At 41.7% G+C, this 13,427-nt stretch overlaps 1 protein-coding gene and 1 pseudogene across 1 annotated transcript in view; one reads left to right on the forward strand and one right to left on the reverse strand.

The window, feature by feature from the left end:
• The window catches only part of LOC124712365 (mucin-5AC-like), a 400,134-nt gene that overhangs the window by 260,307 nt on the left and 126,400 nt on the right, over positions 1-13,427 (forward strand).
• Positions 8,062-8,179, reverse strand: LOC124712658 (annotated as a pseudogene).

Below are 13,427 nucleotides of genomic sequence, written 5' to 3' on the forward strand. Positions count from 1 at the left end.
CTTTTCTTTCCGGGATAAATAAATATCACCATCTCGTGCAGTGCTAGCGGAATCCCACTACACTATACAATTCTCTCCCTTATAGCAAGTAGCGAACAACCAAGTTTGGTAGAACACGCTGCAGTCGATCCTAGGAAGTGCGTATTTTTACACGTGAGTCCCTTCCTATCTCCATTTACAACCTCAGTTTTTAGGATTCCGCACCTTAGTCGGTAAAAGCGTAACCCCATATAGGATATCTTTGTTGACTACCTGTCTGTTAAGACCCCCGTTTCTCAGGAACAGGTAGGGGTATCAAATTGAAATTGATGTCAGGTACTAAAGTCGGTGGTCCCTTAGCGGTGTTAAACGTTTAAGCTTGAAAGTCAGTGCAATCAAAAGATACGCCCATTTACGTCACATATTGTGATATTTGCAAACTCACTCATCAAAACATATAGATGAATTATTTATATACGCCATTAAGTTTGTACGGAACACTCAGAGCGAAAGTACTCAGCACTTGGCCGTTTTTCTGTTTTGAGATGATGTATGACAACTGCACAGAGTTTGATTTAAATTTCTGTATGTATTTGGGCACTCGGGATTCACCTCCCTAATTCTGTAGTGGTTTGGAATTTATGAAGCACCAGTTGTTCAAATGAGTGATGTATTTAGTTTAAAAATGCAGCCTGTTTCTGGAAGAAGTGATCCCATTTATCACGTTCTGTAAAGAATGAAAACACGAATCATTATGTCGCATAGTATCACATACTAACGTACCTCTGATGGAGATCTGTCTAATTATCCATAGGGAATTACGTACCTTAAAAGAATTGTGCCATTAGGCACAGTCAAAAGTAAGAAAGCAGCGAAAGTGCATTGTCATACATTAGACTCCATTATAAACATCAGTACATAATGATCTTAATTAGTGCTGACGCTTAAAACTCTCACAAAACATTGTTCACTAAGTAAAGAAAATCGACTGCTATTTGCCTAACAAACATTTTAATGCCCTGGTCCGCATCCATCAGTGCCAACCAACTAAACAGCTGTCGACACAAAGGCCTCTGAACATTTGTATGTCCAGGTCATAGCAAAACCTAATGTCATTCTTACACCTAAGTTGCAGTGTTTCCATCTATTCAGATTTTACAGAATATTTTGATAATACCCAACACTTGGCAACTACTTGATCCACGTACCACATTACGTTCGCTAAATAAATTGCACTTTTACAAACTAAAAATATAAAAACCCTTGTTACTACTAAATTAGATATGGTGGCTTCTTTTCCCAACAATATCGATAAAGTGGACGCAGAGATGACTACTGGCACTGCTGTCTTTTCGTTTGACACGTTGACCCGCTCATCTCTGAAAGCGCAAAATATTTCTATTTTCAATAATTTTGATGGCAGCCAACCCTCTGCTCCTAAATGCAGTATATTCAAACTGTGTTCAGTGTTTCACAACGAGCGCTGCTCCGTTTGAAGGTGATTTTCTACACCCGATGATCAATTCTCTTTGTCATGTTCGTTGACCCTTATTTCAAAGTTTTTACCTGTGTGGGCCATATGCTTCATCTCAAAATCTTGGAATTTTATTTCATATACTCCCGCTTTTCCGATCCTGTTTACACGAGTGCTAATCTAATGTTTCAGCCGTCGCTCCAGTTTGTTATCCGGCCGAAATGCAGTTTTAATTTCGTTGTAGTCGCACGATGTCGCCTATTTCTATGAGATGATTCCGCTATGTGGCACGATGCTACATTTCTGCTGATTTGTCTTGCTTTGTTGGTTTTCATGTCATATCATTGCATTAATCCTATCTATTAAACCCATGTCATGATCATTTTCTTCCATTGTTTGTCTATTTTCATTTTTTAATCTTTGTTCATACGGCTTCACAGAATGAATCGTATTTTTTTTTAAATAACTATTTTATGTGTACGTTGGAGGCATGAATGCTTATCAATTATTCCACCTGCGAACATTGGTTTCCTGCTGAAGCTGAACTGACACTGTTTGCTGATGATCCAAGCATCATTATTAATCCAGTAAAAGAAACTCCAATTGAAAATGATACAAATAAGGTCTTTGGATAAGTCATTAATTGGTTTTCTGCAAATGGGCTTGCTTTAAACTTTGAAAAAACACAGTACATCCAATTTTCTGCTGCAAAAAGTACAGTTTTTTCAATAAATATAACACATCAACAGAAGTCAGTAGACAGGGAAGAGTATACAAAGTTTTTGGATGTACACATACATGAGAATCTTAATTGAAAAATTCACGTTTTGGATCTTCTAAAGCGACTAGGTTCAGCAACTTTTGTAATCAGAATAATTGCCAATTTGGAGGATATAGAAATTAGTAAGCTAACATACTTTACATACTTTCACTCTCTGATGTCATACGGAATAATATTTTGGGGTAACTCAACACTTAGACAAAAAATATTCACTGCCATAAAGAAAGTTGTTAGAATAATGTGTGGGGTTCATAGTCGCACATCTTGTAGCCGTCTTTTTAAAAGATTGGGAATTCTTACAATAGCTTCACAGTACATTTATTCACTAATGAAATTTGTTCTCAACAACATGGACCAGTTTAAAAACAACAGTGACATTCATGATTATAATACCAGAAAAAAGGAAGACTTCCACTATCCTTTACTCAATCTATCTTTGGCACAGAAAGGAGTAAAAGATGCTGCTAAAATTTTTTTTGACAAATTACCAGATGAAATAAAATGTTTGACAGACAGCAGTAATAGCTTAAAAAATAAATTGAAATCGTATCTTCTTGACAACTCCTTCTATACCATAGATGAATTCTTGAATAGGAATAAATAAATCTATAAATATAGTATATGCAGGTTATGCCATTTAAGGGAATTGGGTAAATAATAGAAATATTAATCATATAAAAAATCTTGTTTCATATGTGCATTTCTTGTGCACTTGACACGTTCCACTCATAAGGGCTACCGCACCGTGCGATTGTTCAATGGAACACGCATCCAACTAACTAACTATATATGCCTACCTCTTGCTTAGTATTCGTATTCTCATTTTCAATAAACCATGATAATTTAAAATTCCTTGTTACTCATGCTCTTCCGTAAATGCGATATTCCTGTTCAACTTATTGAGATCACTCAACAGTTCATTAATTTCATGGTAGATCCTTGAAACATGACAACTATGTCGTCGACATATCTTCTGTACATGCCTAGATTATCGCTGTATTTGAGATTTTTCTGTAAAACAGCTGTTCCGTATGCATTCAAAAACGTATCTGCCATCCGTCCTGCTAATGCACATCGTATTGCTAAACCTTTTTCTTTTACGCGCAACTTTCCATTAAACTTAAATTTTTGAACGATAAGACAAACCTAAATAGTCCTATGAGTACATCTATTTCTACCCTACATATTTTTCCATGCTGCGGTAAGTTGTTGTCTATAATGTCTACCGTTTTCTCAACTGGCACAAATGTATACAGGGTGTCCCAGGAAAAAAGGTCACTATTCAGGGATATAAGAGGGATGAACATTAGAAACGAAAAAGTCCAATAAACTTAGGCTCCGAAATGTATACCTTACGAACTATGTGCTCTTCTTCATCTTCGACACTGATAAAGTGCTCATAGCTCTTAATGTACGAAGTTTAGAGCCCATATATACTAGGGAGTTATTTCTTATTTTTGTCCATACTACCATCTCCCAAAATATGGAAAACAACGAATTCAGTGGAAGAGATTTGTTTCACAGCATCAAAGGTGAAGTGTTCATAGCTCTTACGGTATGGATTTTAGAGCCCATATTTACTTGATTTTTTCCTTCGAATTGTCGTCGTATGCCTGAATATTGACCATTTTCCTTGTACAACCCATGTAAATTAATTCTGTCAAAGGAAGCCAACCTTGCGTCCTCCCCTTTACGCTCCTGTATCAATTGTGTCATTACTGTTTTTAACGGAAACGATTTCACTATAAGTATCCCATTTACAAAGCATCTGAACCCTTCAATTAAATTTGCTGTAGGATCACTTCTCCCATTGTCGATTGGGCTCACCGTCTCCCAGACTTTATTCGTCTTTATCTTAACATTAAAGATATGGAGATCTGCGATCATTACAGTGAGACTTGCTGCTAAGGTACTCACCCGCACAATGAGTGATTATATGCCAAAAAATACGAGATGATAGTATGAGACAAACTGCAAGGAATGACAACGGAATTGGCAACAGAGGAATGGTGAAGTATGGCATCCAGATGCGTAGTACCACACATTCTGGACCTTGAAGACCACCCGAGCGTCCCAGTGGCCGACTTTCCTGGCTGGCTGACCACAGAATCCGAGCCGCCCCCGACGCGTCGCGACGTTCCCTAGCGTGTCACCACTGGCCTGGTTCTCACCGCAAAGCTCGCGTTCGCTCTGACACAGGCCGCTGCCTATCCGAATGACCGTGGACCACTTGCCTGGATCCACATCCCTGCCGCCACCCACGGACCCGCGCAGCGGCCAATCGCAGACCACACGTGGCCCAAACCAAACTTGGTACGCCGGCCGCTGTGGCCATGCGGTTCTAGGCGCTACAGTCTGGAACTGCGCGACCGCTACGGTCGCAGGTTCGAATCCTGCCTCGGGCATGAATGTGTGTGATGTCCTTAGGTTAGTTAGGTTTAATTAGTTCTATGTTCTAGGGGACTTATGACCTCAGAAGTTAAGTCCCATAGTGCTCAGAGCCATTTTGAACCAAACTTGGTACCGAACTAGAGGAGCTTTGATGACGCATGCTTACAGAAGGCCGTCCAAGTTATTTTCTCTCCTTGGGAGGGTGTGTTCGAAAATATCCTACAGATTGTCAATTCTTTTTCCTCTGACTCACAAAAAAAAAAAAAAAAAAAAAAGGTTCAAATGGCTCTGGGCACTATGGGACTTAACATCTATGGTCATCTATGGTCATCAGTCCACTAGAACTTAGAACTACTTAAACCTAAGTAACCTAAGGACAGCACACAACACCCAGTCATCACGAGGCAGAGAAAATCCCTGACCCCGCCGGGAATCGAACCCGGGCGACTCACAATCAAAAAGTGATTAGTAGCAGGTGACTTTGGTCCTTGATTTTCCGATCAGTTTCATAAAGCGATACCATACGATAAGCACAACGTCTGATCTACACGCCAATATACAAAGTGGATGTACGAGTACGGGTCGTAGAATAATGGTTGACGACGTATAGAAGTTTGGGGTTGGCCGTGAGTCGTACACGGATAGCCAAATGGTACGCCGGTACTGTAGCTTAGCAGCCGGCATGGTAGCTCAGCATGTTCGGTCAGAGGGTTTAGCTACCCTCTGTAATAAAAAAAACTGAGTAAACGGATTAACGAAGAACCTGACCCAGTGTCAGCGGACGTCCGCCACAAACAAATTCAACTAACAATATAGAACAAAATAAGATAAAAAAAGCGTGTTCGGTCAAGGGGATTAGCTGCCCTCCGTAATAAAACGACTGAGTGAATGGACCAACAATGATATTCAACGAATGCCAGGGGATATCCGTCCCGAGCAAATGCATCGAACAAAAACGATCAAAATGATATTTAAAAAAAATGATAAGGCGACCGCTAGCGATAATTAGGAAATCCGGGTTCTAGCCCCGGTCCGGCACAAATTTGCACTGTCGTCATTCCGTTCTACAGCTGATGGTTACCCATATTCGCAAGTGCGAATTCGTATAATGAGTTTTATAAAGTGTTTCATACGATATCTGTCTTCCAAATTTTCATTCTATTGCACCATGTAGAACACACAGACTGGAAACAAAAACTTGGAAATACCGCGAGAATTGCATGCACTCGAAATAAATGCAGACGCTAACCGCGCCTGCAGGTTGCGCTGTTGTATTTGACCACGAACAGCACCTGTCGAATATTCTCACAATAGCGTCAGCCGTGGTTAGAACAACGTTCTGCATAGTTGTGAGTACATTATGTCAGAGCTAAGTGAATTCAGACGTGAGAAAATTGATAGAGTTCGTGACGTGGGTGCTTCCGCCCTAGCAGCCGAAGTGTTGGTGTATCAAGAGGCACCGTATCGAAGATTTACACCGCGTACAGGGAAAGCGGAAGAAGATCGGCCGTTATGCCATGATGTGGACGAAAGTGTGTGTTGAGTGATCGTGATAGACTGTTATTGAAGAGGATTGTGACGAAAAATAAGGGGACGGCAACTGCAAAAGTCACTGCAGAACTGAACGCCGCACCTGCAAAACCTGTCAGCAGCAAAACGACAGTAAGGGAGCTCCAGAAGGAGGCAACTGTAGGGCTGTCTGTAATTCCAAAAGGAATAATTAGTGAAGCACATGCCTGGAACTAGAAGACGTGGTGCCAGATCCATTAAAATGGACTATGGAACAATGGAAGAAAGTCATTTGGTCGGTTGAGTCTTGTTAATCACCTTTTACAACTCGCCGAGTTTACGTCCCAAAAGTGAAACACAACGGGTTTTCATGATGATTTTGGGCAGCCATGTCGTTGTATTCTATGCGCCCCACGGTTACTCTGCAACGGTGCATTACTGCCAAGGTTTATGTGACCATTTTGGCTCATCAGGCCCATCCCATGGTACATGGTGATGCTGTTCTCCAAGAAGATATGGCCCCTGTATACACAGTTCGCATCGTCCAAGATTCATTTTGTGAGCACGACAGTGAAGTGTTGTATCTCCTGTGGCCACCACAATATCATTGAGCCTTTGTGGTCTACTTTGAAGAGAAGGATGCGTGATCGCTATCTACCTCCGTTTTCGTTACCTGAATTTGTAACTGTTCAACAGTAAGGATGATACAACATTCCCTTTGAAACCTTGCAGGACTTATATTTATCCATTTTGAGATTATTGGGAGCTGCTTTGAATACAGACTGGTCAGTTTGTGGTGTTTCTATAATTTTGTCCACCAACTGTGTATATGAAAACGTACCTCATCAACTTGACGTTTTCCTTCCTCTAAACCTGGCGAGGCGGCGCAGTGGTTAGCACACTGGACTCACATTCGGGAGGAAGACAGCTCAAATCCATGTCGGGTTATTCAGGTCTGTGTTTTTCATGATTACCCTAAATCTCTCTAGGCAAATAGTGGCATGGTTCCTTTTAAAGAGCACGGCCGATTTTTGTGTTGAACTCTAACGCTCCGTTCTTCCTCCTTCTTCTAACATTACCTTTCCATTCCCGTGTCCGGTTATCTGTGGGCCTCTCTGTCAGTCAGCCTGGCTTTCTCAGTTCTGGAGTTGCCTCTTCCTGCCACAAGATTGGGTGGTCGTGGTCCATGTGATGCAGGTGGCGCGGAACGCAACCAATTCTGCCGTGAGACGTGTCATCCATGTTGTCTACAATCATTTCATTTTATGTCTCGATTCTGATACGCTAATAAGCATCATAAACCTTAGTTTTACTCGTGAGACATCATTAACTACCCACAATTCATGCGCTACTGACAACACTTCAAATGTTATCGACTTCCAGCAGCGTCAAGTGGTAAAAATGCCTAGAACTTTCGACCGGACACTTCTCGGCAATTGCCATTTGGAATGACTGCTGATGGTACTGCTCCTGAATACTATAGGTGTCGCCTGTGACGTTACCGGTGCCAAAAGTTTTGCTTCATATTATGTTGCTTCCACGTGTGCTCCGCCCGCTTGTATCACGGGATCGCTGGATCCCAAGCACCACTATGCTAGGTTGCAGGCCGCCGTCTCTGTTACAGATGTTGTTGAGATTTTTATTTCAGTGGCTGTTTTTACTATAGTATGTCAAAACCTTTAGTATGAACACGAACTGGTGGCTGTTTGCCAAAGTACAGTTAAAAACACTCCGACTGCAGGCCACAAGCGGCCTATCGGGACCATTCGACCGCTGCGTCATCCTCAGTTGAGGATGAGGATCGAAGGGGCGTGTGGTCAGCACACCGCTCTCCCGGTCGTTATGATGGTATTCGTGACCGAAGCCGCTACTATTCGGTAGAGTAGCTCCTCAATTGGCATCACAAGGCTGAGTGCACCCCGAAAAATGGCAACAGCGCATGGCAGCCTGGATGGTCACCCATCCAAGTGCCGAGCACGCCCGACAGCGCTTAACTTCGGTGATCTCACGGGAACCGGTGTATCCACTGCGGCAAGGCCGTTGCCTAAAGCACAGTTAGCTATAGAAGATTTTTCGCACTAGCTTAGGTTGTAGCACCTCTCGTGCTACCTACGTTGTTAGAATGTGCAACGTTCGTCCCACTTAAGACTGTCTGTACACTGTGAATATTTCGTAATCACAGGCGTTCTGAGATCAGCCGTATATTTTGCTTGTCTCAGCAGATGACAGATTTTTGCCGGAGGCCTGGATACTGGATTAATTTTGTATATCTTCTAAAGGCCACAGAGAGACAGAAATGAATACTTATTTTATTGCTCGTCTCGGTGATCTTACTGCTTTCCTATTTGAGATCACTTTATTTATTTGGTGATTCGTGCAGTCTTCGTTCCTCCAAGACCTCTAGTATTTGACTCAGGCCATGGCGCAAGTTATCGACGTATGCTAACCATCTTACACTGTATACCAAAGTATGAATCACAGTTCGCTTTGGTGTCGGATGGTGAAGACTGGAGATGTACAAGAACAGATTGGTGTGCATTAATTTTCTGTAAACGCTTCGACCAAGGTATCCATTGCATTTAACCAAGGCATCCATTGCATTTACAGAGAATGAAGATATAGGGGGAAGGACAAATTGTCGTCTCTTTCTACTTGTGGTGAACTGAATATTGTGGTTAACAAGTTCCAGGAACACGTCATGACACCCAGTTCCTTCGGACCATATCACGTATGTATCATTAAAGTAACGAAAGATGTAGTTAGACTTTAATGAGGTCGTATCAAAGACTATATCACAAGTTAACGCTACTTATAACATTTTATATTATTATTAAACCGACTGAAACCATAAGCAGAAGATATACTGTGGGATTATCAAAACGGCTTTCGCTAAAATAAATCCACTGCTGACAATTTGTTTGTAGTCAAGACATTAACCGAAAAAGTATGGGAACGCAAACAAGTAATATGTTACTTGTTCATCGATTTTATGAAAGTTTTCACTCCATTCACAGCAAATCCTAGGGAACGTAATGGAGGACTTAGCATTTCCAATTAAATTCGCAAGTCTTTGGGAATATGTACATGGATCATAAGATAAGCAGGGATTTGCTAAATGGAATAAAATCTTACATTATAAAAATAAAACTGGTACTAAGATTGGAAGATGCTCTGTCCGTTCGTTTCTTTAATTTAAACGTGAAGACAGTTGAAGTTAAGGCTGTAGCTTATGCTGGTGAAATAGTTCTCATTCGAAAAAGTGAAATAGGTGTTAATCAGTTCATTGCGGAGCTCATAGAAAAAGCATCCAAACGTGACCTAAAGTAAAAGATTAGGAAAAAAATGAAAGAGTTCAAAGGTTCCAAGGTGCAGAGATGAATAAGACAACCAGTCGTACCTAATAATTGGCAAACATTAATTCCAACGCGTTGAGCAGTTCGAATTTTTGGTCGCAATGGTAGACGAACAACGGCTGGTCCCGGCGGAGGTTCGAGTCCTCGCTCGGGCATGGGTGTGTGTGTTTGTCCTTAGGATAATTTAGGTTAAGTAGTGTGTAAGCTTAGGGACTGATGACCTTAGCAGTTAAGTCCCATACGATTTCACACACATTTGAACATTTTGGTAGACGAACAAAATCAGACTCATTCCGTCGACATCGAGTTTGTTAGAGACTGAATATTTCAGGCATGAGGAAAAAACCACCGTGGCCTTTCAGACGAACCATCCTGCATTTTCCTCGAGCAATTTAGGTAACCACGTAAAATCTAAAGCGGATTTGAACCGTGGTCCTCCTAGCTTTAGAAAGATGATTGTTTTTCGTATCATACTCAATGTAAATACAGCAGTTTCTTAAACTAAAATTCATAACCTCCTGGAATATCTATGGGTCGCATTTTCGACGCAGACTACAACTTTCATAGATGTCCAACCCGCTCACCTGTTTTGTAAATAGCCTCTCCCTTTTGAATTTTGCCTAGTGTGACGTTTACAACGCTGCACTTCCATTGACGTGGACGGGATTAAGGAGGTTCGTTATACAAGCTGTTCAGAACACTACATCCGTCCTTGTTGACAGGTCATTGGGGTAATGGAAAATGGAAATGTCGTGTGGCTAGGGCCTCCCACCGGTAGACCGTTCGCCTGGTGCAGGTCTTTCAATTTGACGCCACTTCGGCGACCTGCGCGTCGATGGGGATGAAATGATGATGATTAGGACAACACAACACCTAGTCCCTGAGCGGAGAAAAATCTCCGACCCAGCCGGGAATCAAACCCGGGCCCTTAGGATTGACAATCTGTCACGCTGACCACTCAGCTACCGGGGCGGACATTGGGGTAATGGGATCACCACTTGGACAATTGTCGTGTACATTTAGGTCTCACGTAGGGTACATAGGCCATCGCAACAAAACCTACGGATTCACTCTTCGAAATAGTTATGAGACAATGTAGGTGCATTTAGGGAATACTCGTGTATATCTTTGTACTCATATCGTCACATTTTATACTGTAACTTCTAAGCAATGATGTTTAGCGAGCTTTTAAAGTTTTACTGTTTGAGAAAGCTTAGCTTGGCTCTCAAGACAGTTTGCAGCTTTTCGTGTGCTTGCGTTTGTAAATAGAGACGGTAAATGAATACACTTATGAAAACCTGCCATTCGTCACAAAGTTACAGCTGAGGAAACAACCTCTATTGACCATTCTCAATAATTGCGGGTTTCCTCTACTACGATAATTTCTCACCGCAGCCCGCAAGCCGCAGCGCCAGAACGAAGCGAAAGCAATTACCTCTGGCGGAGGATGCGCGCAACGCGCACTTAGTGAAACGGAACACCACTTGGTGAGTTTCATCACTTCGTCTCTTTTGGTTAACTGTGACGGACTCAGCTGTAGCTTCGTTTCGGTTACGCGACTTTTTTTTCACTCCTACTTTCTGAAAGCGACATTAATATATAATAACAAATCCAAACTTCGTGTGGGCAAGCTTACATTTTGGCCGTTGATTGTCCACAGGTGCACGTCCACGGATTCATTTATATTTGAAATGATGGTTGAAGTTCATCTGCATCTACACGACTATTCTGCAGTTCACACGTATGTGCCTAGCAGAAGGTTCATCGAGCCACTTTCACAACATTTATCTTCCGTTCCAACCTCGAACAGTGAGTGGGAAAAACGAACACTTAAACCTTTTCGCGCTAGCTTTGCTCTCTCTTGTTTTATTACAATGAACATTTGTCCCTGTATAGATGGGTGTCAGCACAATATTCTCGCATTCGGATGAGAAAGTGTGTGACTGAAATTTCAAGATAAGATCTTGCCGCAACGAAAAACGACTTTTTGTTGTAATGATTGCTATCCCAATTCCTGTATCGTATCCGCGACAAAGTCTCCCATATTTCACGATCGTACAGAAAGTGATCCCCATCTTTGAACTTTATCTATGTCCTACGCAAACCCGTCTGGCAAAGCTCCCACACCGCGCAGCAACACGGACAAGCGTAGTGTAGTGCAGACGTAGTGAGGCAGGTTCTTTAGTGTATTTGTTGGATAAATGTTGTTGTTTTTGTGGTCTTCAGTCACGAGACTGGTTTGATGCAGCTCTCCGTGATACTCTATCCTGTGCAAGCTTCTTCATCTCCAAGTACGTATTGCAACCTGCATCCTTCTTAATCTGCTTAATGCATCCATCTCTTGGTCTCCCTCTACGATTTAACCCTCCACGCTTCCCTCCAATACTAAAATGGTGGTTTCTTGATGCCTCAGAGAATGTCCTACCAACCGATCCCTTCTTCTAGTCAAGTTGTGCCACAAGTTTCTCTCCAATTCTATTCAATACCTCCTCATTAGTTATGTGGTCTACCCATCTAATCTTCAGCATGTTTCACTTCCATACATGGCTACACTCCACACAAATACTTTCAGAATCGACTTCCTGACGTTTAAATCTATAGTCGGTGTTAGCGAATTTCTCTTCTTCAGAAACGCTTTCCTTGCCATTGCCAGTCTACATTTTATTTCCTCTCTACTTCGACCATCATGAGTCATTTTGTTTCCCAAATAGTAAAACTCATCTACTAATCTGATTCCCTCAGCATTAACCTGGTTTTGTTTTTGTTGATGTTCATCTTATATCCTCCTATCAAGACAATGTCCATTCCGCCCAACTGCTCTTCCAGTCCTTTGCTGTCTCTGACAGAATTACAATGTCATCGCAACCTCACAGTTTTTATTTCTTCTCCATGGATTTTAATTCCTACTCCGAATTTTTCTTTTCTTTCCTTTACTGCTTGCTCAATATACAGATATCGGGGAGAGGCTACAACCCTGTCTCACTCCCTCCCCCACCACTGCTTCCCTTTCATTCACCTCGACTCTTATAAATGCCATCTGGTTTCTGTACAACTTATAAACAGTCTTTCGCTTCCTGTATTTTACCCCTGCCACCTTAAGAATTTGAAAGAGAGTATTCCAGTTAACATTGTCAAAAGTCTACAAATGCTAGAAACGTAGGTTTGTGTTTCCTTAATCTATTTTCTAAGTTAAGTCGTAGGATCAGTATTGTCTCGCGTGTTCCTACATTTCTGCGAATCCAAACTGATCTTCCCCGAGGTCAGTTTCTACCAGTTTTCCATTCGTTTGTAAGGAATTCGTGTTAGCATTTTGCAGCCGTGACTTATTGAACTAGTTCGGTAATTTTCACACCTGTCAACACCTGCTTTCTTTGGGATTGGAATTATTATATTTTTCTTGAAGTCTGAGGGTATTTCGCCTGTCTCATACATCTTGCTCACCACATGGTAGAGTTTTGTCAGGACTGGCTCTCCCAAGGCCGTCAGTAGTTCTAATGAAATGTTGTCTACTCCGGGGGCCTTGTTTCGGCTTAGGTCTTTCAGTGCTCTGTCAAACTCTTCACGCAGTATCATATCTCCCATTTCATCTTCATCTACATCCTCTTCCATTTCCATAATATTGTCCTCAAGTACATCGCCCTTGTATAGACCCTCTATATATCCTTCCACCTTTCTGCTTTCCCTTCTTTGCTTAGAACTGGGTTTCCATCTGAGCTCATGATATTCATACAAGTGGCTCTCTTTTCTCCAAAGGTCTCTTTAATTTTCCTGTAGGCAGTATCTATCTTACCCCTAGTGATATATGCCTCTCCATCCTTACATTTGTCCTCTAGCCATCCCTGCTTAGCCATTTTGCATTTCCTGTTGATCTCATTTTTGAGACGTTTGTATTCCTTTTTGTTTGTTTAATTTACTGCATTTTTACATTTTCTCCTTGCAT

Source organism: Schistocerca piceifrons, chromosome 8 (assembly GCF_021461385.2).
Source record: "Schistocerca piceifrons isolate TAMUIC-IGC-003096 chromosome 8, iqSchPice1.1, whole genome shotgun sequence".
Taxonomy (NCBI): domain Eukaryota; kingdom Metazoa; phylum Arthropoda; class Insecta; order Orthoptera; family Acrididae; genus Schistocerca; species Schistocerca piceifrons.